Source organism: Sprattus sprattus, assembly GCF_963457725.1.
Source record: "Sprattus sprattus genome assembly, chromosome: 1".
NCBI classification, from domain to species: Eukaryota; Metazoa; Chordata; class Actinopteri; order Clupeiformes; family Clupeidae; genus Sprattus; species Sprattus sprattus.
The window spans coordinates 6,583,450-6,610,264 of NC_137920.1; positions in this window are offsets into that span (position 1 = coordinate 6,583,450).

Here is a 26,815-nt window from a genome sequence, read left to right on the forward strand (position 1 = left end):
CGCTGATGCAGTTCCAGATGTTTATGGCGATGAGAAAGCGTTTGGAAAATGTGTGTTAATTCCTACTTTCACTGATGAGGACTTGATCAAGCACCAAAGAGACGACCCCATAATTGGACGTGTTATCCAGGCTCTGGAAGCTGGGTGTTCAGTGTCTGGCGATCCGGATACTCACTCACACGACCTCAAGTTGATGATCAAGGAGTGGAAGCGTTACGTTATGAGAGACGGCATCTTGTACAGGAAACGCCAGTGTGACGACCACCTTGTTTATCAGCTTGTACTTCCTGAAGCGTTGAGAACCTCCGTGCTCAAGTGTCTCCATGACGATATGGGCCACATGGGGATTGATAGGACGCTTGACTTAGTGCGTTCCCGCTTTTATTGGCCTAGAATGTCGTTCGACGTGGAGCGCAAGGTGAAAACCTGTGGACGATGTGTCAGGAGGAAAGCACAGCCTGAACGTGCTGCCCCCTTGGTAAACATCAAAACATCCAGGCCAATGGAGTTGGTTTGTATGGACTACTTGTCAATAGAGCCAGATAGTCGCAACATAAAAGATGTTTTAGTAATCACAGACCACTTTACCCGCTATGCTGTTGCTATTCCGACAAGAGACCAAAAAGCGCGAACGGTGGCAAAAAGTCTCTGGGAGCATTTCCTGGTGCACTATGGATTCCCGGAACGGCTTCATAGTGATCAGGGCAGGGACTTTGAATCTCATGTCATACATGAACTCTGTGCTGTAGCAGGTATCAGGAAAGTTCGAACAAGTCCTTACCACCCGAGAGGTAATCCTGTCGAGCGATTTAACCGCACGCTGCTGGATATGTTGGGTACGCTGAAAGACAAAGACAAAAGTCACTGGTGTGATTTTGTGAAGCCACTCGCTCATGCATACAACTGTACCAGAAATGAAGCAACTGGTTTCAGTCCGTATGAGTTGATGTTTGGTCGACACCCAAGGTTACCAGTGGACATTGCCTTTAACTTGCCAGTCAGAGAGGCCAAATCTCAGTCGCACTCCCAGTATGCCCAGAGCCTCAAGTCTCGTTTACAGGAGAGCTTCAAAACTGCTACTGCAAATGCTCAGAAGTTGGCTGACCGGAATAAGCAACGATTCGACAGGCGTGTGCGAGAATCCAAGCTTGAGGTGGGAGATCAAGTTCTGGTTAGAAACCTCCGCCTGCGAAATAAGCATAAATTAGCTGACAAGTGGGAGTCTGTTGCCTATCGTGTCCTGGAGAAGATGGGAAACTTACCTGTCTACAAGGTCCAGTCAGTAGGTGGAGACGGCCCAACTCGAACCCTCCATCGCGACCTCTTGCTGCCCTGTGGGTACTTGTTTGAGGAGAATGATGAACCAGCGGAACCGAAGCCTATTCGTCGTCCTCGAACCAGAGCAAATCCTTCTCGAGACCCTGACGAGGGACGTGATGAAGATTCTGACGATGATGATGACGAATCCTTCGGCCCATTATCGTTCACTGAGAAGAGGTTCACAAGGACCTATGACATCACCAGAGTTGCACCTGCTGCTCAACCTGTTGAAAGTCAGTCATCCCCTTTTATGCTGCAAGAGCCCTGCCCAATGACTGAACCTCCGACAGTAGAGACGACTGATGTGCCCTTGGAGAATTCATCTGAAGGACAGAACAGTGCTCTGATGCCGGTGGAAGATGTGTCTGAAGTCGATCCATTGGTAGAGGGTAATGCAGAAGAGCCAAGCACAACAGACCCCAGTGGTGAAAGCCATGAAGTTGCTGAAGAGTTGGCAGAAAATGATGATAACCACACTGAAAACCATACTGAAACCTCAGAGACTGACAGACAAGCAGCTGAAGAAAGCATGCGTAGGTCTGAACGGATGCGACGACCCCCAGGTCGTTTCCATTATCCCCAACTTGGAAAACCTTTGATTTCTTTTGCACAAACTATTTTAGAAAGCTTTAACAGTGTTCTTCACTCAATTCATGATTGTGATAATTTGCCAGTGATAATCCATATCTAGTAGCTGGCGCATGCAGGGACGCATGCTCATTCAGGAGGGGAGTGTGTAGCCCAGCTAAATAATAGTCATGTGCACTGCGCATGCGCAGGGAATCCTTTTCATTTAGGAGATCCGTTGAATCTAGCCACGCAAACGAGTAGGCACGAACTTGATAAAAGAAAAGTTAAACTAGAATTGAATTTAGTAAGATATTGATACATTTTCCTTTTTATTTGATAAGTAATTCTTTCTTCCCTGCTTTTTATGAGAAGAGAGTTAAGTTTGATTCGTTTTTGATGAAGGAAGAGCTTCGGTGAGTTTAAATATTTCATACTGCAGTTATTTCATACTGTACAGACAAGTTCAAACTCATTGAGCATATAAAAAACCAGTCGAAGCATTTATTTTACACTACAACCTTTTATTCCTCAAATGTATATAGTATTTTCATGTTTGGTATTTGTAAAGAGGTATAACTTGTTTGAAACCGTGCATTGAAATGGTATAGCTAACGTGGTTATGGTTAAATGTTAGCTATTCATGACATTTCGTTAGGTAAGATAAAACATTCAACAGATATTCAACAGTATTGTGTATTGTATGTGTTGTTATGCATTTAACATGATTGAAAATGGGTTTATTACCGAATTATATGTATATACTGTCCATAGGGGTAAGGTTGGCCATGCAGGCTAATTGCACGTTTTTGGTTTAATTTAACGGCTGCGTGGCAGCAGAAAAGATAACCACCTTTAAGGGCAGTTCGGTTTTCTACCTGTAGATTTAGATGATATAAGAGTAAAGCTTTACGTAGATTTGATATATGGAATACTAACTTTGAATGTATTACACTGTTGTGTAGATTGGTTTTAAGTTTGGATTGAAGAAGACTCGGAAAAGATGGCGAGCTACCCAAGAGCTTCATATCACGCACATGCAGCATGTAACCTGTGGTAGCCTGGCCAGCTACCATATGGTTTCTTCAACGTCAGTTTGAACACGAACTTTGCAACATCGCGTGGACAGATAAGTTCAACCTTTCACACTGAAAAGGCGAATCCTTTTGCATACACACACACGGACTGTTGATTGTGACTGATAATACAGTTTTTCCATACTGAATTGATACTGTTTTTCCACACTGATTTGTTAAATTGTATTTGATTGAGCATACTGAAGGGTTACACTGTTTTTTAAAGTGTATACTGAATTTTATATAGAGTGCATTTACTTTTATTGCTTTGTTTCAATTGAATGTACATTTTGGTGCATATTTACATGGTTTTGTTATTTTCTTTTCTTTAATATACATATACTACACATTTACACACACCCATTCATACACTGACTGCAACGTATTCACATCTTTTCAATTTTACATCAAGGAAACTGTACAAAATAAAGTGTTAACTATTTACAACTCTAGTTTTCTAGAATCTTCGTGAGTGTAGCTTCTTTTCACTAGTCCAGACAACACAGGTGCTACACAGCTTTCAGAATAATTTGATATATAGATACATTACTTAATTAATTAAATAAATTAATTAGCGAATATGCTAACATTTAAGCACCTATATTAATGAGATGATCATACTCTCTGTCATGATTTACTGTAATAAAGACATGATTGACATAATAACATCAGCATTTTAAAGAGAGGGTTTCAGAGAGAGATATAGTTTCTACACCTGTGAAAGAGATATAGAGAGAGTTCCTACACCTGTGATAGAGAGAGAGATATAGAGAGAGTTCCTACACCTGTGATAGAGAGAGAGATATAGAGAGAGTTCCTACACCTGTGATAGAGAGAGAGATATAGAGAGAGTTCCTACACCTGTGATAGAGAGAGAGATATAGAGAGAGTTCCTACACCTGTGATAGAGAGAGAGATATAGAGAGAGTTCCTACACCTGTGATAGAGAGAGACAGAGAAAGAGAGCGATGGAGGTCTTCCATCAGCCAAATGCTTTTTCTTTGTTTTTGAGTTGTTTATTTTTTTCATTTAGTTAAATTGGAGATACAGCAGAGTCCAGATTATTCAGTTTGTAATTACACTCTAGTTTGTGTAAATCAATCATGTCAATGGTTCTTGAGCAGGATCTAATATATTTTCCTCGTAGAGGTTTCTAAAACCAATATCATATTTTCAATTTGTATACTTGCTATGAGGTTCACCCTCATATTGAGATAGATTTTCCACAGAAATGTGAGAGTTTGGAGAGAATGAGGTGAGGTGTTTGTTTATTGTTTCAGATGATGTTTCAGGGTTGTTGTTCTTTTTTAGATTTAATATGACTTGGATCTGTGACTGCATGAGACGGGAGCAGTAGGTGAATCTACCCAGAGAGTCACCTGTCCTTCCACCATAAGGAATGAACAGACCCAGGCTTTTACACAGCTGGAGTTACTGTTTGAAATGTCTGTTTACAATACTGTCATTGCTCTCAAGTGGTCTTTCAAGATGTTTGCTTTGATTTGATTTATCTTTAATTCTTACTTTAAGATTACAACAGGAATAAACCATATTCATGTCAACAAAATGCCAAAGAATGATTATATTTCTTCTCTTTATATTTTTGTAAACCCAGAGCCAATGTCCTCTGTTCTTGAGAAGAAGGTATCCCTTACGTTGTTGTACTCATTACATTATGTCAGGAAAATAAACTCTTCATCCACTACCCCATTAATACAGTGAGTGCAGAGACTGTTTTCTCGAGGTAGTCATGTTTTTCTGTGTCTACCCTTTTCAATGAAAGTGCTATGCTCCCTCCCCCATGTCCTCTTTCTTTCATCCCCATCTCTGACACTCAGCACATCTTTGAGCTGTAGATAATCTTCATATGAGGTGCTGTTAAGGTCATCCATTTCGAATGCTGTACAAACATTACTGTTTTTTTGTTCAAGCGCATACTGCTGCTTGTCGATTATGTATTGTACATACACACATCCCCCCATCCCACACATACATATTTGAAAACAAAACACTCAAATTTGTATTTCTTTTACTCAATTTTTATTTCAATCTCTACCCAATCAAACGTTTGAAATATGAAGAAATAAGACTTCATCATGTACGTAACATCTGGTTTAAAACTCATCAATACATTTACTTCAATGAAAAGGTAGGCATTTTTTGAATATTTTGAGTGAAAGACCAAGAGGCTAAAAGGCTCTTTTTTCATAGCCTGTTTGGGTCACATTCACTAAGGGTGCCAATATTTGTGGAGGGCACTGTACATCACATCTGATTTAAAACTCATCAAATCCAAAATATTTCAGTAAGTGACACTACATCATGTAATAGCAGGGCAGCACACCATCTGACTGGCTACTCTGGTACTTTTTTGAGACAGCAGATTTGGCTTAAGGCCTTTCCACAAAAAATAAGAAATAATATAAACAATCAGGTAAAGAATCCATTAAGTCAATATATAAATATTAATGGGAGCCTACATTTCATACACACCCATCAGTAGATTGATCATCAGTGACTTTTGTGAACGCCTGCATTAAGCCATGGGTTCTTCCTCAGTGACTACTAAGTTACCCAGCTATAGAAACCCTTTTCTTCAGCACCAGGTTAATAATCAAACCTACATCGGAGAACATATCAAAAAGGTATTCACATGTTATCAAACCAGCTACATAAAATTCCCAGACCTGCAGAGCAGGTTTCAATGGAGGTCGATTTTCAAAGGAGACCTGAGTCAGGAACTGGGACCCTCCTGAGAATGCTGTCTTGACCCGAGTCAGGAACTGGGTCCTTCTTGAGAATGCTGTCATGACCCTGATCAGGAGATGAATGTATATCGGTCTTATTTTTGTTAAATATATTTAATAAAAGTATAACATATTTAGATCCAGGGATGTTGTTAACAAAAAAACGAATTTCTAATCTCATACTAACTTCAGCATTATCGTCAGTCCATCACACACAACATCAGACGAATGGGACTTGAAGCAATGGCAGTAATTAGGACACACCACACATTACCTTATACCACCATTAGGAAGTCAAACGATGTGTAAATAAATTGCAGTTTAACATCAAGGTGTTACTACTGTGCAATACAAAACACAGTAAACAAATAAAGTTGGAATATCAGGGGGAAATGCAGTAAAATGCTGATTTAACGGAATTGTACGATACTGGACATGTTTAACTGACAGTGATACCTGAGATACATCTAAATCCCTTCCCAGATATAGTAAATTGATACTGCTAATCCCCAGTGTGGATCCTCTGGTGTTTCTTGAGTTGACCCTTTTGACTAAAGTGCTTTCCACACTGAGAACAGTGATGTGGCTATTCTCCAGTATGTGTCATCTGGTGGATTTTTAGTTGACTGCTACTTTTGAAACCCTTTCCACACTGAGAGCACTGATGTGGCTTTTCCCCAGTGTGGATCCTCTGGTGTATCTTGAGATGACCAATGGTAGTAAAGGCATTTCCACACTGAGAACACTGATATGGCTTTTCTCCGGTGTGGATCCTCTGGTGTGTCTTGAGATCACCCTTTTGACTAAAGGTCTTTCCACACTGAGAACACTGATACGGCTTTTCCCCAGTGTGGATCCTCTGGTGTCTCTTTAGCTGACTAATGGCAGTAAAGGCCTTTCCACACTGAGAACACTGATATGGCTTTTCCACAGTGTGAATCCTCTGGTGGATTTTAAGGTTATTGCTACTTTTAAAACTTGTCCCACATCTAGAACACTGATATGACTTTTCTCAGTATGGATCCTCTGGTGTTTCTTGAGATTACCGATTAGACTAAAACTCTTTCCACACTGAAAACAGTGATGTGGCTTTACTCCAGTATGTGTCAGCTGGTGGATTTTAAGTTCATCGCTTCTTTTGAAACCCTTTCCACATGTAGTACACGGATATGGCTTTTCCCCAGTATGTTTCCTCTGGTGGATTTTAAGTTCTTTGCTAGTTTTAAAACCCGTCCCACATGTAGTACACTGATATGGCTTTTCCCCAGTATGGATCATCTGGTGTGTCTTGAGATTACCTGTGTTAGCAAAGGCCTTGCCACACTGAGGACACTGATATGGCTTTTCTCTGGTGTGGATCCTCTGGTGTATCTTGAGAACACACTTTTGACTAAAGGTTTTTCCACACTGAGAACATTGATGGGGCTTTTCCAGACCTGCCAACATTGGAAAATGTGTTTGAGTACCACCCCGGTGCGGCGCGGCGCGGCAAGATTTTGTGGCCTTCATTTTATTAGTTATAATGCTGTTGTTGCATGATTGAACCAATCGACGACATTCTAAGCTAATAAATAATGCAGTTCTGAACCACTTTAGAAGGCCTAATGAAATAAAATAAAAAGACTGTGATAACAGTTATAAGTGATAACTGTGACAACAAATTTGTAGCCTGGGATGTTATTTCACTCTAGGCTCCTTAGGAACTTCTCACACAATGGTCATGTTGTATTTTTTCCCTACCGCATACCTATCAAGTGTCATGATTCATCATTCTTTTTTCTCCCCACGTCTGATGTTCGAATGCAAGCCCAATTACATGTGATATCAGGACTAGACAACTGCTAAGACCAAATGATGGCGCTGTGTTTGCTTCTTTATTATTTAATTAAATTCTAGTCAGTGGAAGAGTTTTTTTAGGCTATTACAGACATCCCAACCTGCAAAAAATAATTTCAAGGAGGTATTCCCCCCCTAAGCCTATGTATTACTGTTGTGGTCCCTACACGTTATAAAAGCATATCATTCTATAGGCTACAGCCCTATGCAATTCTTTGTTAATTATGTTTAAATATGTAGATTACTTTTACTATTTATTAAATGCTGCTTATACTATCCTATTTATGTTAACTGCTTTTATTTGTATTCCATTGCAACTTTTGTTTTCATGTAACCCTGGCAACTAGCCGGCATGAATAATATGCACATGAAATGAAACTTTTTGAGGGGCACTCTCCCTGTGCCATGGTGCCCCTGTTCCTAGATACACTGAACTGATTCATTTGGTTCGGGAAAAGAGATAAAAGGCCGCCCACACTGAAAATTGATTGGTTGACTAACCGAAACAGGCCAATCAGGATGCTCCTGAGGCACAACCGCACACTGCCTCACACACGCACAGTCTCCAGGTCCCTCTCCGTCGTGTGCGCGCTACACAGATGCTAACACGGTTTGGAGCACGTCGCTCGCTCTAGATTCCGGGAGATTAAGTCATTTGCGGGCAACAGGGAGTGGTTATCAATATGCGGGAACTTCCGGGAGACTTTGGATGTCTGCTATTATCATTAGCCTATTATTATTATTAGAAACATATAGCCTTTTACACTGTGACCTGACAACAGCTGTGCGTAAGCATGTGTGGACACTGTACGTAGAAGGCTGCCACGGACCTCTAGCATGAACTTGACAGATAGGCCTATGATTTTCTGATAATATGCATCTTACTGTGCTCGTTACCTGTTGCTCCTTGTTGACTGATGTCAATAAAGACATTGCACACTGTGCAGAAAGCATGGTGGGGATGTCTGAAAAGAACGGAGGCATGGCCATCTCTCCCGGTAACTATCAATGATTTTTTGCGATCTTTTTATTTTATCCGGTGGTTCTGCCATGGTAACATACTACAAGAGTTTGTCTAAAATAAGTAGTTTGAAAAACCCCAAAAAGCGTAAAGTCAAACCATTTCTAACACAGCCAAGACACTTAGATGTATTTGCCATTTTAAATCGATGGCGAACACGAAAACCACATGGTTAACATCGTTGGGCTAAAATTAAATACATTTTTAACGTCTTATCTCTACATTACTCGTTAGTTTACCTTAAGTGATTTTTTAATGTCCTCACTTAAAGAATTGGCCAGATGTGGTCGGGAAGGGAGAGTTAGGTAAGTATTCATGAATGAAAAATCGCTAATTGACACCTAAACAGCGGTTGATTCCTCTGACCGCAGAGTAACCTAGTATTCTCTGATTTCGATGGTCATACAGGGGATAGTAACGATAGTAACGGCAGGGGGTCTGCGATTGGTCAAACTCCTCTTCTGCTTCTTGCTCTGCTGCAGCTGCCTATGTACGCATTGGTGACTCGAGACAGACTGTGAAGTTTGAACCCGTTGAAAACCGGCAATGCATTATTGAGCGTTATGCGTTCTTAAAAAAAATATATAGTGTATATATATTTTTTTTTGGTTATGCGTACTTTTAGACCATCAACTCGTACCAGCGTACTTTGATGTCAAAATGCGTGCCAGGTACGCAAAATGCGTACATGTTGGCAGGTCTGCTTTTCCCCTGTGTGTGTTCGTTGATGCATTGCAAGAGCATTGCTACTTTTAAAACCCGTCCCACACGTAGTACACTGATATGGCTTTTCCCCAGTATGAATTCTCTTGTGTATATTGAGATGACCCATTGTAGTAAAGGCCTTTCCACACTGACAACATTGATAGGGCTTTTCCCCTGTGTGTGTTCGTTGATAGATTTTAAGTTCATTGCTACTTTTAAAACCCATCCCACATGTAGTACACTGATATGGCTTTTCTCCAGTATGGATCCTCTGGTGTGCCTTTCGATGACTTATGGTAGTGAAGGCCTTTCCACACTGAGAACACTGATATGGCTTTACCCCAGTGTGGATCCTCTGGTGTCTTTTGAGTTGACCCATACTAGTAAAGGCCTTTCCACACTGAGCACATTGATGGGGCTTTACTAATACTAATTACTCAAATACATTTTATGTAGCTTACTGACCAGCACAGGACAGCACACATACAGGGGCAGACTGACCAGCTCAGAACAGCACACATACAGGAGCAGACTGACCAGCTCAGAACAGCACACATACAGGGGCAGACTGACCAGCACAGAACAGCAAACATTCAGGGGCAGACTGACCAGCTCAGAACAGCACACATACAGGGGCAGACTGACCAGCTCAGAACAGCACAAATTCAGGGGCAGACTGACCAGCTCAGAACAGCACACATTCAGGGGCAGACTGACCAGCTCAGAACAGCACACATACAGGTGCTGTTCTAAGCTAAATACTAAGCTACATAAAATGCCCAGACCTGCAGAGCAGGTTTCAATGGAGGTCGATTTTCAAAGGTGACCCGGGTTAGGAGTTGGGTCCCTCCTGAGAATAACGTCTTGACCCGAGTCAGGAACTGGGTCCTTCTTAGGAATGCTGTCATGACCCTGATCAGGAGATGAGTGTATATGGGTCTCATTTTTGTTAAATATATTGAATAAAGGTATAACATATTTACATCCAGGGATGTTGTTAACGTAAAACTAATTTCTAATCTCACACTAACTTCAGCATTATCGTCAGTCCATCACACACATGACATCAAACGAATGGGACTTAATGCAATGTCAGTAATTAGGACACACCACGCATTAACTTTTATCACCATTAGGTAGCCAAACGAAGTATATCTAAATTGCAGTTTCACATCAAGGTGTAACTACTGTGCAATTAAAAACACAGTAAACAAATAAAGTTGGAACATCAGGGGGAAATGCAATAAAATGCTGATTTTACGGAATTGTATAATACTGGACATGTTTAACTGACAGTGATATCTGAGATAGATCTAAATCCCTTCCCAGGTATAGTAAATTGATACGGCTATTCCCCAGTGTGAATCCTCTGGTGTATCTTGAGATCACCCTTTCGACTAAAGGCTTTTCCACACTGAGAACAGTGATGTGGCTTTTCCCCAGTATGGATCATCTGGTGTCTCTTAAGATTTTCCAAATACCTAAAGGCCTTACCACACTGAGAACACTGATGTGGCTTTTCTCCAGTATGGATCATCTGGTGTGTCTTGAGATTACACATGGTAGTAAAGTCCTTTCCACACTGATAACACTGATGTGGCTTTTCCCCAGTATGGATCCTCTGGTGTTTTTTAAGTTCACGGCTACTTTTGAAACCCTTTCCACACTGAGAACATTGATGTGGCTTTTCTCCAGTATGTGTCATCTGATGCGCATTGAGATCACCCTTTTTCCTGAAGGTCTTTCCACACTGAAAACATTGATGTGGCTTTTCCCCAGTATGGACCATCTGGTGGTTTTTAAGTTCATAGCTAGTTTTAAAACCCGTCACACATGTAGTACACTGATATGGCTTTTCTCCAGTATGGATCCTCTGGTGTTTATTGAGAGTATCAACTCGACTAAAAGTCTTTCCACACTGAGAACACTGATATGACTTTTCCCCAGTATGGATCCTCTGATGTGTTTTGAGACTAGACATATGACTAAAAGTCTTTCCACACTGAGAACACTGATGTGGCTTTTCCCCAGTATGGATTGACTGGTGTGACTTGAGTTGACCAATGGTACTAAAGGCCTTTTCACACTGAGAACACTGATATGGCTTTTCCCCAGTATGGATTGACTGGTGTGACTTGAGTTGACCAATGGTACTAAAGGCCTTTTCACACTGAGAACACTGATATGGCTTTTCCCCCGTATGGATCATCTGATGTGTCTTGAGATTACCCTTTAGACTAAAGGCCTTTCCACACTGAGAACACTGATATGGCTTATCCCCTGTGTGTGTTCGTTGATGGATTTTCAGTTCAATGCTACTTTTAAAACCCGTCCCACATGTAGTACACTGATATGGCTTTTCCCCTGTGTGAATTCTCTGGTGTATTTTGAGTTGACCCATTGTAGTAAAGGCCTTTCCACACTGAGAACATTGATGGGCCTTTTCCCCTGTGTGTGTTCGTTGGTGTGTTTTGAGATGAGCCTTTAGACTAAAGACCTTTCCACACTGAGAACACTGATATGGCTTTTCCCCAGTGTGTATTCGTTGATGGACTTTAAGTGCATTGCCAGTTTTAAAACCTGTCCCACATGTAGTACAGTGATATGGCTTTTCCCCAGTGTGAATTCTCTGGTGCATTTTGAGTTGACCCATACTAGTAAAGGCCTTTCCACACTTAGAACATTGATGGGGCTTTTCCCCTGTGTGTGTTCGTTGATGAATTGCAAGCTTAGAAGGTGCAGCAAAGGTTTTGAAACACTGGGAACATTCATGTCTTTTCTTCATTGTATTTGATTGCTGACGTCTGATGACATTCTTTCTTCTTTCCCCTGTACTCCTTTTGCCTGAATATATCCTTTGAAGTTGTCCTATAACATAAGAACATGTTTTAAAAATAATATCCTCTCTCTCCTCTATTTATTACATTAGCAGTATTTAACGGTAACACTGAAAACAATGGATGTGGAATTCCCTAAGGCTTTAAGTGAACAGATCTGGAGACAAAATGATGGCTGACATTTTGATTGTCTGAAATCTAACTGACTGAAAATTACATATCACATTAAAGTATTCCCATGGCATCTCACTTCTCTCGATAGGACTCACATTCCTTGGACAATCAGAAGATAAAGCCAGGGGGGTTTAACTTTTGTTTTAAATCAACTTTTAACTTTTATCAACGTTACAATGAAATAAAATATTATTTAATGTGTTATTATTATCATTATCACTTTAAATAGTATACCAGTTATCTAGCTGATGTTGCAGTCTCCTCAATTTAACTAGTCAAATTATAATTGGTAGAAAAGGTAGAAATCCTTGGTTGCCTGTGCAGTTTCATATTGACACAAGTTAAAATTCACAGATATTAACATGAGTTAATGTCAACACACACTAGCAGCGGCCATATATGGAGATGGTTTCCCAAGCTAGAGAAAAAAAGTAAAAGCTTCAGTAGGCAGAAACCCTCTGGGTGCTCTTGCAGCTTCATATTAACATGATGTCAAATTCATATTAACCATCATATTTTTCAAGATTTTTATGACATAAACGTATGTGCAACTTACCTGCAGGAAAAGAGTCATCGTGACCATATTCTCTCAAATCAGATGTTTCCTCCTGTTTAATTTCCAATGGCAAATACTCTTCTTCTTTGTGGGTAAAGGTTGGTGATGTGTTTATTTCAGTCTTATAGTCAAGTTCCAGTTCAGGCTTTTCTTCCACTTTCGGAATTGCAGACAGATACTCTTGCAGGAAATCATCAAATTCTTCTTCTTTGATCTCCTGCTTCACAGACGTGAGCAGTTGTGATGGTTCAGCAGATCCAGATATTTCGGACTTCAGTTCTGTTTTTCAAAGAAAATTAAGTCAAACCATAATTTAACGATGACTAATAAGCAAGTTGAATGGCTGAATGCAGATGGACACAGCAATATTTTACATGTTCAATATCACAATAGATTTACATAATATGTCATAAGATGATTTATCTTTTAAAGAGATAACAGGCATAGATCCACCTTACTTGTGGATATCAGTCAAATTTCTAACTTAAGTTCACTTCAATGCAGTTGTCAATCCTTCACACACTTTACACTAAACAAATAGGGGGAATGGCAGTGGCTGGGACAGACTGTGCATTACCGTATAGCACCATTAGGTACACTGATGTGGCTTTAATCCAGTATGGATCATCAGTTGTATCTTGAGATTACCCGTTTGATTAAAGGTCTTTCCACATTGAGAACACTGATACGTCTAAAAGAGCCCGTCCTCCATAAGTTCCCGCCCACACAGTGCCAAAAAAGTTCAAGTATCATATTGTTCAAGTTTTTCATGATACAAACTAATGTGCAACGTACCTGTAGGATTAGAGTCATTGTGACCATAGTCTGTCAAATCAGATGTTTCCTCTTGTGTAATTTCCAATAGTGAATACTCTTCTTCTTCGTGGGTCAAGGCTGGTGATGTGCATATTTTAGTCTTACAGTCAGGTTCTAGTCCAGGCTTTTCTTCCACTTTCCGAATTGCAGACAGATACTCCTGCAGGAAATCATCAAATTCTTCTTCTTTGATCTCCTCCTTAACTGACGTGAGCAGTTGTGATGGTTCAGCAGATCCTGACATTTCCGACTTCAGTTCTGTTTTTAAAAGAAAATCCAGTCAAACCTTTATTTAATGCAAGACAAATATAGTGAACATGTGGAAACAACAAATTACAGTATAGTTGTACTGTTGGAGACTTACACTTCTACAGTAAGCTTGTAGAAAATTACACACAAACTCCTTCAGAGCATGTCAGCGCCAGTCCGTTCAGTCCTGTTCTGCAAAGGAAATCCAAAGGATGATATAGTTAAACTAAGACCTACAGTATAGTTGTACAGTATAGTTTTACTGTTGTCTGTCCCTTCCCAATGTTCCCTCTAAGCTGCGCACGAGTGCACGCACGAGTTTGGCCACGCAGGCCAGTCGAAGTGGCCGTGTAATAGATTTTTCAGACCGCGCACATTTTTCAGAGCGTAAAAACGATTTATTTTTTAGGGGTTACAAATCTGAGCATCAAAGGGGATGTAGGCTAGGTAATAAACATTTAAAATACTGACATGTCTGACAACCAAGCCAAATGTGCGTTAGAATGTTTACATAAATTGTTGTAGCAGCAAACTTTGTGAAAATGTATATTTGTGTCATTCTCAAAACCTTTGGCCACGACTGCATGTGTCTGTGAATGTTTGTACTAATAGTATATAACATATTATGATATGACAACTGACTACCAAAGTTATCCAGATATAGAAACCCTCTTTATTTTATGATTCATCATCAGGTAAAGAAGCCATATAGATTCCATCATAATATGAATAGGAGCCTACATTTCATACACCCATCTGCAGCTTGATTTCATTTTTAATATGTCTTTAGCCGAAGCGGCCGCACCAACCTGTTTTAAAACAACAATAGGGCTGCCGCGATTAGTCGATGTGGTCGACGGTAAAAATACGTCGACATCAATAATTTAAGTCGATGCATCTTTTTTTTTTATGAATTGACCTTTTCAATTTCTAAAACGCTTCAGTTCAGTGTAACAAATGTGCGTCTTCCGTATCACTACGTAATTGCTGAGTGCCTGACGTCAGTCTTTTTTGGCACCAGTCATTGGTCGCGTTCAGTCAACGCTTTAGTTTCTGAAAAATCATAGCGGCAGCGGTGGTCTCTAAGCAACTTTCTCAGTGCTCCAAACTTTGCAACAGCGGAGGCAATGCAATGTTCGATGAGCTTCTTGAGTTCAATAGATGATAGCATGGTGCCAAGATAGTTAAGCTCTGTACTGTTCACAATATATGACTCTTCAAGCTTGACCTGATAGTGTGTAATCAGCGTTTCCATTGAAGACCATAGTTTCTGTTTTCTTACGGCTGAACGTGAAACCGAAACTTGTGAACGCATTCTCCGTTATTACTAAACCTTGCTATAAAGCTTCTTTTGCTGAAAACATGAGCACCGCATCATCGCATACAGGATGGTTTACCATACACGTTCATGTTCCTTGAGCGCTGTTCCCTGTTGGTTACCTCTGTTTTGATACTCGTACATCACACCTAATTATTATTACCTCCAGCAAGGGGAGGTTATGCGATCGGGTCCGTTAATTCATTTATTTGTCCGTATGTTTGTCTGTCTGTGGACAAGATTTCTCAGAAACTACTGGGCGGATCTTTTTGAAATTTTCACAAGAGGTGGAACTTGGTCCTGGGACATCCCCATTAAAATTGCATGAATCACGTACAGTGACAACGTATCACATACATTTAGTTAGTGACGCGAAGCACATGTCTCGGCCATGCTAGGATCAATATCGTATTGGGACATTGAGAGAAAGATTGTGTATTAGTCTAATCATCATTCCTTGTTTTGACAAATAACCTCATTGGGATTTTTCACGAACCAAAATCCTCACCCATACTACAATGTGTATCATTCGCCCCGAGAGATAGATCTTTCTTTGCTATCAACGTCAACCCTTGCTGGAGGTCAGAAATCTCGGATTGCTCTTGTTCTTCTCCATAGTTTTGCACTTTAATATGTCAGCCTTTGTTTACATTTTGTTTTGTGCTGCATACACATCTCTAACTGACATGTTATTAATATTTGAGTTACATTTTGAGCTGGACACACTTACACTTTAAACATGTTGCACTTTAACTTTTTTTAGGGGTTTAATAGAAATAACATTTCTTTTGGAGTTGCGCTGCTGACTTATAACAAGTCCTCTTTTTTTATCATGTAGGGCCAATAGTTTTCCGCGAAAACGGAAAACGGACGGAATACGCGGAATGGACCATCTGAAACGGAATGGACCACTGAAAACGGAATTGCAACTTTTCAAACGGAAACATAATTTTGTGCATCAAAATCGCCCAAAACCCCCAGTATTTTACCCTGTAAGACTGAATGTCTTTCAAATAAACACAACAACGATCGCAACAATGAACAAACATTAATTAAAGAACAAAAGCGGTCAGAAAATGTCACGTCTGCGCTGAACTCTGCTCCGGCCACGCCCCCCTTTTCAAGGGTAGTCACGTTCATTTGCTCATCTTCCCAATCGCATTAAAAACTAAAAATGTTAAGTCTTCTGTTGTGTTGATGGCTGGCAAACAACAATCTAAGAAGGGCACGTATTATTCACTGAGTTACCAAGCAGTCTAATTTATGGGGACTAATTAGCAATGCACTGAATTACATTGCCATGACTTATTGCTACACAATAACGATTACACAACTAATATTACTAGATACATATAATAGTGGACATTACACTAGGCAACATGGATGTCATTCATATCTCATCCAGCCGAAATCTTAACAGGATTGAACCCATCTTTATTACAGCGTATCAACATAAGAACAGAACATAGCTAAATCTCCGCTTAGCATCATGCTAATCACTACTAATAGCACGAGCAGGTAGCCCAAAATTTGGTATTTAATACAGGATCTATTACAGAAGCAACTTAATGAAAACCCTTACTTTCATTAAGTATGCACATAATGCCTCACATACAGGTCGAACAATGATGATTTAAGCATTGGAAATGTATGAGGCACAGTATGGTCAACTACTTAGCGACAAACTGAACTCAACAGTATCTTAACTGTGGGTGCTGCACGCACGCAGACAGCGTTGCTAGGCAACATCACTATCAACAGAGTTTTTCATACAGTTAACGTGCAGAAAGGCATTATACGGCTGTTTTTATTTTTTTGACGCGGAATCACGGAATTACCAAAAACGTGACACGGAATTTGCTTTTTTTTGACGCGGAAAACTATTGGCCCTAATCATGTTGGGAGTTGCTAGTTTAAACCTGCAGTTTTGCACTTTAATATGTCAGCCTTTGTTTACATTTTGTTTTGGGCTGCATTATGTAAAAATAAAATGAATGAACTGGGCTAAAATGGTGAATTTTTTATTTGGGAGGAAAATTAATCGTTTAGATTAATCGACTAATCGATAAAATAGTCTATAGATTAATCGATAGAAAAATAGTCGTTAGTGGCAGCCCTAAACAACAACTATTATACCTGTGCCCAAGCAAAATAACATCAGCACCTTAAATGACTATAGACCAAGTGCTTTGAGAGGCTGGTGGCGAAGCGCGCTAAGGCTTCCCTCCCTTGCCCCCTGGACCAGCATCAGTATGCTTACAGGGAAAAAAGGTCCACTGAGGACGCTATCGTCACAGCCCTCCATTCAACGCTGACACACCTGGACAAGAAGGAGACATATGTGAGACTACTCTTCATAGATTACAGCTCGGCTTTTAATACCATCGTCCCCAACTGGCTGATCACCAAACTCCTTGATCTGGGCCTCAGCTACAGCCTGTGTATGTGGATAAAGGATTTCCTAACAGATCGCCCGCAGACAGTGAGACTGGGTCCTCACTTATCCTCGAGCTAATTCAGTGAACAAATATTTTCATATTACTTTTCAACCACTTGTTAGTCATGTAATCCATTCATATCGATGTAAATCAATCAATACTAATACAACTTTAACTGTGGTGTGTTTTTGTTTCATTTCACAACTTATGTACTGTACAATCAACGGTAGCAGATGCCCGCTTGTAAACATTCCACATTTGATTTGAACTGACGTGGCCAAGATCTGGATTTGTCACTGCCATGTGCCGTGAGATAACGCAGTTAACCCCCCGTGGAGACCCCATGGAGAGAGAAATCGGGGTTTGGCCGAAATCGGAGTACTGCCATCATGTGCACGCACTGACTGACTGAACGTTGTTGTTTTTTCTTAACATAAAATAATTTGGTTATTACAAATAGTGTGATTTGCCCTGCTTCCCCTACCATCTAAATCACCTAAAATACCATGCAATTCTTTTCCACCTATCAATGTAGGCCTTAGCAAGGTCATGCCTTTTATAATCTGTTCAAACATGTTATTCAAGGTTGCTTACATTGATCAATAGTAGTATTATTTGGCTTGGCCAACTTTTTATAGTGGTGCGCCTAGATATTTGCTGGTGCTCCTAATTGTTCTGGGTTAGGAGCACAGTGCTCCTCAGCCAAAAAGTTAGTCTCAAGCCCTGTTGCTACTCACCGTAAGCAAATTGATGAAGCTTGCTTGTTTGGTGGCGGTGACCTGCACCTGTTCGCTTCCTTGAACAAAGTCGTGATTAGCTTATATCTGCCGCTAGGCACATTTTGGTGGGTGATTCGCTTTTATCTGCCGCTAGGTACATTTGGGTGGGTGATTCGCTTTTAGCTGTCCAAGGTTATATAATTACCAATGATTGTGACCTCATTTAATTGTATGTTTTCACGATATGATCACTCCTATATGCTTTGTTCCTGGAGCACATTACTGGTGTCATTGTGAAGCAAAAGGTTAGAATAAGGTCACCACACACTTACACACAAGCTAATTACTGGCGTCATTGTGAAGCAAAAGGTTAGAATAAGGTCACCACACACACAAGCTAATTACTGGCGTCATTGTGAAGCAAAAGGTTAGAATAAGGTCACCACACACACAAGCTAATTACTGGCATCATTTTTAAGCAAAAGGTTAGAATAAGGTAAATACACACAAGCTAATTTCTGGCGTCATTGTGAAGCAAAAGGCTTGAATTAGGTCACCACACATGGTAAGCTCTTTCATTTGATACCTGTGTGATGTCACACAATAACGATTTTGTGAGTAATCAAACAAGAGTAAGTTGTGTGTGTATGTGAGTGTGTATGTGACCGAGCGAGCGTGTGTGCTTTGTGAGTTATTCAAACAAGACTAATGAGTGTGTATGAGAGAGAGAGTTTTAGTGTGTGAGTGAGTGAGTGAGTGCCTTGTGAGTAATTCAAACAAGAGTATTGAGTGGCTGTGTGTGTATCATGTGTGTGTGTGTGTGTGTGTGTGTGTGTGTGTGTGTGTGAGTGCTCTGTGAGTGATTCAACCAAGAGTAATGAGAGTGTGTGTGTGTGTGTGTGTGTGTGTGTGTGTGTGTGTGTGTGTGTGTGCTCTGTGAGTGATTCAACCAAGAGTAATGAGTGTGTGTGTGTGTGTGTGTGTGTGTGTGAGTGCTTTGTGAGTCATTCAAACAAGAGTAATGAGCAGTGGCGGCCCCTGAAAAAATTCTCAGGGGTGGCAATTTTTTTGATAATGATTAAGGCAACCCATTCAGTAGGTACATTAAGTTATCCGATTTACTCATTAAGCAATACCTTTTTGTCCACTATTGGCAGCAACCAACAGTTATTTCTCCCCTCTTTCTACATAGCTAGAGTAGCAAGATACAAGTAGAACGCTATGGAAGAAAGTTACATTCAGGAGCCTTCATAAACAAACATGATGTGGCTCCACATTAAATGATCCCACTTTTTCATTATCCACACGTCTCAAATGTTGTATGATGTAACTGTAACATAGCTGAACAGGACACATGATATGTCCACTAACAACATAAAGAAGGGGGCAACATACGTCAAAACCAACGATATTTATTAAGTATTGGCTTACAAAAGCAAAATAAGTCATCACATAAAAAATTATTCAAAGTTAGTTCACACTGTGAAACCTATGAAAAGTGACAGTGGTATAGAAATACAGACCGCGTTAGCCACTTCACGACCGCAATTTTTTTTTGTTCCAATTTCCCTCCCTTTGTAGAAAACTGTTGAATGGATACTTTTGGTCTAGGAAGTCCTTATTGTTTTTTTGGTCAATTTACCTTCATTATTACGCTGACTAAAATCGCCATTATGGACGGGCCGACCCTGGTAATGAGTGTGTGTGTGAGTGAGTGAGTTTGTGTTTTTTGAGTGATTCAAACAAGAGTAATGAGTGTGTGTGTGTGAGTGAGAACAAGATAAATTGTAATTGTGTGAGTGTGTGTGCGTGCGTGCATGCTTTGTGAGTAATTCAGACAAGAGTAATGATTGTGTGTGTGTGTGTGTGTGTGTGAGTGCTTTGTGAGTTATTCAAACAAGAGTAATGAGTGTTTGTGAGTGTGTGTGTGTGTGCTTTGTGAGTAATTTAAACAAAGCTAATGAGTGTATGAGATAGAGGGTGTGATTGTATGAGAGAGAGTTTTAGTGTGTGAGTGAGAGAGAGAGAGAGTGTGTGTGTGTGTGTGTGTTTAGGTGTGTGTGAGTGTCCGTGCTTTGCGAGTAACTCAAACAAAAGTGATGAGTGTCTGTGAGTGTGTGTGTGTGTGTGTGTGTGTGCTTTGTGAGTAATTCAAACAAGAGTAAAATTTTTTTGCATTTTTTAGATGCAATTTCCAGCATTTTAACCAATTCTGGGGTGGATAGTGACAAATCCCTTTTGATTCACAGGGGACAAGATTGGCAAGATTGAGAATTGTTTTTTTTTGGTAAGCAAATCATTAAAGTGTCTGGTGACTTTACCATTATCACATGCAAAGGCATACAGATCAGAGTAATAAGGTTTAAACGAGTGCAATCAGTTCGTTGTGCATTTCTACATCAATCCGTGGAAGCCACGACATTTACAGCCACTTAGACAGCATAAATTAAACAAAACTTAGATGTCATTTTAGCATCTCGGACGGTCGCCTCCACAGTGTGTGAAGCGACATTTCACTGAAGGGGGACGTGACCGAACAGGTTTTTAAAAGACTGTTCTGTGATAAACTTACTGTTGATTTGGTGAAAAAGCCTCTTATGTCCGTCAGTTTCCTTTTCCTGCCCGAAGCAGACATTATCCTGCCCGAAGCAGACATTATCCTGCTGTCACCGCGCGCTTAACTACCAACATAGCAACGATAACTAGTGCAGGAAGACGAGCCAATCACAGATAGCAAGGCTGTCCCCACCAATGACATGCCATCTTTGATAGAAGGTACACTACGCATACGCATGAGGGTAAAATGAACCATTTATTTCCCGAATGCCGTGCAATTACCCATTCAAAATTGGTATGGACATTTTAAACGTATCCAAATATTGGTATGGACACGTCCATAGCGTCCATACGCATTGTTACGCCCATGGTGTGAGTGCTTTGTGAGTAATTCAACCAAGAGTAATGAGTGTGTGTGTGTGTATGTGTGTGTGTTTGAGTGTGTGTGTGAGAGTGCTTTGTGCGTAATTCAAACAAGAGTAATGAGTGTGTGTGAGTGGGTGCGTTTGTATTTTTTTGAGTGATTCAAACAAGCTTAATGAGTGTGTGTGAGTGCTTTGTGGGTAATTCAAACAAGAGTAATAAGTGTGTGTGTGTGTGTGTGTGTGTGTGTGTGTGTGTGTGTGTGTGTGTGTGAGTGCATTGTGAGTAATTCAACCAAGAGTAATGACTGTGTGAGTGCTTTGTGGGTAATTCAAACAAGAGTAATGAGTGTGTGTGTGTGTGTGTGTGTGTGAGTGAGTGCGTTTGTGTTTTTTGAGTGATTCAAACAAGATCACATTCAATAGTTATCGTATTCCATTGTGCTGTGGTCAGAAATATATTGGTGTGAATTAACATCTGAATCATGCACTTGAAATATAAAATTTCACTTCCATGGTTGTCAGAGAAGAAGGAGGAGCTGTTTGTAGAAGAGAAGAGTGCACAAAATAGTGGATATCTATCTATCTATCTTGAACTCCTTATCACCCTGCCAGTTTCACATTGCATACTGTATATCTTTCTATCTTTCAATATATCAGTATTTACACAACTCTCTCCCCGTTCAGACAGACAACGACACGCACACCTCCCCTTTTCCTTTGTCTGAATGCACTGAATTGCACTAAATGTTTTCATCTTTTACTACTTATTTTGGATTCTGAAACGTGTTTCCCTTGCATGCACTGGTATGCCCTGTTTTACAGAAGTCTATCCATCTTAAATGTGTAGATACAATATAGTTTATACGCTGTATTCAGCTGAAGTAGTTAGCAGCACACCAGGCACATGTGACGTGAAAAACTTTTCCAAAACCGAACTTTTACTCACGGAGCTGTTAGGCATCTAGGAGCTTATAACTCCCCTCGTTAACTTTACACACATTAGATATGTGTATTGCATAGCCCAAGTTATCATGGCATATAAGTATTATATCAGAACTTGACTTACCTAATAAAAAGGGAACTCCACACAAAGTTGTTAGGCATTGGTCAGTCGCGGTAACAGTCCCATACTCTCGCTTTTAAACTTCTCCTTCAGCCTTCTTCGGTTTCTTTAAACGCCTCGGGATTTAGAAGTATTACGATTAACGTTCGCCTGCGGGGAATGCAGGCTAATACGACAATAATAACAACAATTTCTACTGATCAAACCGAGGAGACATCCATGAGCTTCGTTTTACACTCTTCTTCTTCTTCTTCTTCTGTAAAGTTTTATGGCGGTTTACATTCAATGTGCATTACCGCCACCTTCTGGACCGAGATGTAGTTCATTGGGGTCGTTAAAGAAAACTTAACGAAATCATAAAAATAAAAAATAAAACAAAACAATTAAAACTAAATAAAATAAAATAAAACAAAACAATAATTCTAAATCCTGTTAGCTAATTGTGTTTCTTTAATATATGATATTACCGAATTTGTAATATTTCTTGTTCTAGGCTCACCCAATAACGTCTCCAATGAAAAGACTTGCTTTGCTGCACTAACAGCCCTTTTCATTTTTTCCCTCTGTCTAGAGAATCTCTCACAACTTAACAAAACGTGTTTAACATCCTCTTTTACTCCACAACCCTCACAATTTCCTGATGTATGTTTGTTAACGATGTATAAATTGCTGTTCAGAGCAGTGTGCCCTATTCTCAGTCTGTTAAACCATACCTCCTCCTGTCTGCTTATGTAACTGATCTTTTTCCATGCAATCTCTTTTTGAATGCTGTAAAGATGTCTCCCCTTTTCCTCCTTATCCCATTCAGCCTGCCACATTAAATTCATTTTTTGTTTGATGAGTACCTTAATCTCTGCTTTACTGAGTGTAATGTTTAATTGAACCTCCTCTTCTTTCGTTGCCTCTTTTGCCAGTTTGTCTGCTTCCTCATTTCCTTTCACACCTTTATGAGCAGGAACCCACACAAACTGGACTGTCCTTCCTTGTTGACTGATTGAAAATATGTTTAGATTGACCTCATCCAATAAATCCTGTCTACATGCTGAATCTCCATTCTGTATAGCTGTGAGAGATGACATGGAATCAGAACAGATGATTGCCTTAGGGAGCCTAGCCTCTTCTAGCCACTGTAACGCAATGATGATGGCTGCCATTTCAGCTGAAAAAATGGATAAATGATCCGTAGTCCTCTTTTTAATGTATATTTCGGTTTCTGGTATAAATACCCCAATGCCAGTCTTACCCTCACCATCTTTTGATGCATCTGTATAAATTTCTGTAGTGTCGTAGCACATATTCCCTAGATACTGCCCTACATTGTCTTTTGTTTCTATTATCACCCTAGGGGAACCAAATAGCCAAGGTGAGGTTGTTGACAGATGCAAGGTCTTACTGCATTCTATTTTCTCTATCCCCAACTGGCTAGCTAATCTGTTAGCATCCCATCCAAAACTACTGATCTGAGACCTGCCATATTCCCAACATTCTTTAAGGACCTCTTTCGTAGGGTGAGATAGACTATGTCCTTTTAAATTGACCCAATAGCCCAAACTCAGTTTCAGACGCCTGAGGTGTAATGGCATTTCTCCTGCCTCTACTTGCAGTGCTGGTACGGGAGACGTTCTAAATGCACCACAACATACTCTGAGACTTTTGGCTTGCATTCTATCCAGTACTTTAAGGTGTGTCTTTGATGTGGATCTGTACACAATACATCCATAGTCAAACACTGATCTTATCAGAGCTATATAAATTCTCTTTAGAGATGTCCCTGATGCTCCCCAGTTGTACCCCGCTAAGCATTTCATTACATTCACCCCCTTCTGACACTTCTCAATTACCTTCTTAATGTGTTCCTTAAAATTCAACTTACTGTCGAACCACACTCCCAGGTACCTAATTGTGTCGACCTGCTTCAACGCTTGACCATAGAGCTTAATTTGTACATCAGGCTTAATTCTTTTCTTTGAAAAACAGATGATTTGTGTTTTTTCAACTGATAAATGAAAACCCCACTCAAGTGACCATTTCTCAACCTTGTTTATTGCTTGTTGCATTTTGTCCGTAATGTTTCCAATGTTTCTCCCTCTTATCCACAGAGCTCCATCATCCGCATATAAAGCTTTGTTGACTCTTAGATCTTTTATTTGTTCAAAAATGTCACTGATCATTAAATTGAATAGCACTGGACTACATACACTTCCTTGCGGTGTACCATTTTCTATAGGATAGGTCTTGGAATAATCAACCCCAACTCTTACTTCTATAGTTCTTCCTTTAAGGAAATCCCTAATCCAATTGAACATCTTCCCACCAATGCCCATCCTATTCAACTTAATTAATAACCCCTCCTTCCATAGCATATCATATGCCTTTTCTATATCAAATAGTGTGGCCAATACTAACTCCTTGTTATTTTGTGCCTTCCTTATTATATTTTCCATGCATATCACAGGGTCCATTGTAGTCCGTCCACTACGGAACCCGCTCTGATGGTTGGAGAATAAACCTTTCCTTTCTCCCTCGTACATTAACCTTCTCACAATCATTCTTTCCATTAGCTTACATAAATTAGATGTTAATGCAATTGGCCTATAGCTTTTCACTTCGGCTCTGTCCTTTCCTGGCTTTCCAATTGGAATCACTACAGAGTGTTTCCAATTCAAAGGCAATCTCCCTTGTTCCCAAATCATATTATACAGTTTTAAAATTCCATACTTAGCCACGTCATCTATCTCCTTAATCGTTTTATAGCATACCCCATCTTTCCCTGGTGAAGTATTCTTGGCCCCATGTAATGCTCTCCTAAGCTCATATAAGGTAAACTCCTTATCGAGTATGCTCTCACTATTTGCCTGTTTCCCTAATATTCCTTTACTTCCCTCTATTGTTTTAATTCTCCAAGCTAATTCTTCCTCTGTTAAGTTTTTTGAACTATGAACCTTAACAAACCCTTTTGCAAGTATCTCGGCTTTCTCTTGATTACTCACCGCCTCTACATCATTATCTTTTATCACCGGTATAGAGAATTCCCTTCTAATGCCACCCATCTTTTTTATCATGCTCCAAACATCACCTACTCTAACTTCTGCCCCTATCTTACCACAGAATTCACGCCAATATTTCCTTTTAGCCTCTCTTACCACACGTTTTACCATAGACTGTGCTCTTTTAAAATCCATATAATTGGCATATGAGTGGTTAGATTTCACATTTCTGAATGCTTTATTTCTGGACTTGACCGCTTCCTTGCAATCCTCTGACCACCAAGGTACCATTTTCCTTTTCCTCATGCCAGAAGATTTACCAATAACCTCCTCTGCTGCCTCACACAGTATATTGATAATTTTTGAATTTAATTCATCTACATCACTACTCCTATCCGATACTATTTCCATCAGTTTACCACTCACCTTAAAGTTATACAACCCCCAATTCGCCTCCCTCATTTTCCATCTTGGAAACCAATTATCCTCTATGCACACATCTTGATTCCTAACACTAACCCAGATGATATAATGATCACTACCAAGCGAAATTTCATTAACCTCCCACTGACTTACCCCTGCTATCTGATCAGATACTATCATAAGATCTAATGCAGACTCTGTTCCATGATATAAATCAAACCTAGTGCATCTTCCATCATTTAAACAAACTAACTTATTGTCATCCATAAATTCCTCAATAGTACTCCCATTATCATCCACTTTCATTCCTCCCCACAGAGTATTGTGAGCATTAAAGTCTCCACATAAAATTATCTTTCCATTTCCCCCCTCATACAAACTGTCTAGAGTCTCTCTCAAAATCCTTTTACAAGGATTATAATAATTCACAATTTTAGTTCTAGTTTTATCTACCCATATATCAACCATGACTACCTCTATATCTATATTCAAATTTATAACTCTATAGTTAATCCCTTGCTGAATAAATGTAACCACTCCACCTCCTGTAGTATCCCTATCTTTGCGCACTGCTGTGTACCCATGTATCTTAAAATCTAGTGATGGTTTTAACCATGTTTCCTGTATGCAGATTATATTTGGTTTGACCTGTATTTCCTCAATATATTGCTTAAATTCCTGTCCATTTGCTATTAAACTCCTTGCATTCCACTGTAGAATAGACAAGGTCATTTTGTTTGAGAATCCTCTAGCCCCACCTCTGCTAGTAATATATCATTTATACTTTCTATCGTAATTTCCCCCATTCCAATATATTTCTGTGCCGCTCTTATTATTATTTTAATTCTCTCGGTCTTACTGGTTGTTTGTGCAGAACAGTTAATCACTTCCGCTAGAAACGCTACAAACTTTACCTTATTCACTGCAATATATGTTGTATTTGCCTCACCTCCACTATGTTTGTTCCCCTGAGAGTTCCATTGCTGCCTCTGCCCAGGTATTCCTGGACCAGCTCCTGTTGGTATCGCGGTTTCTTTTTTTG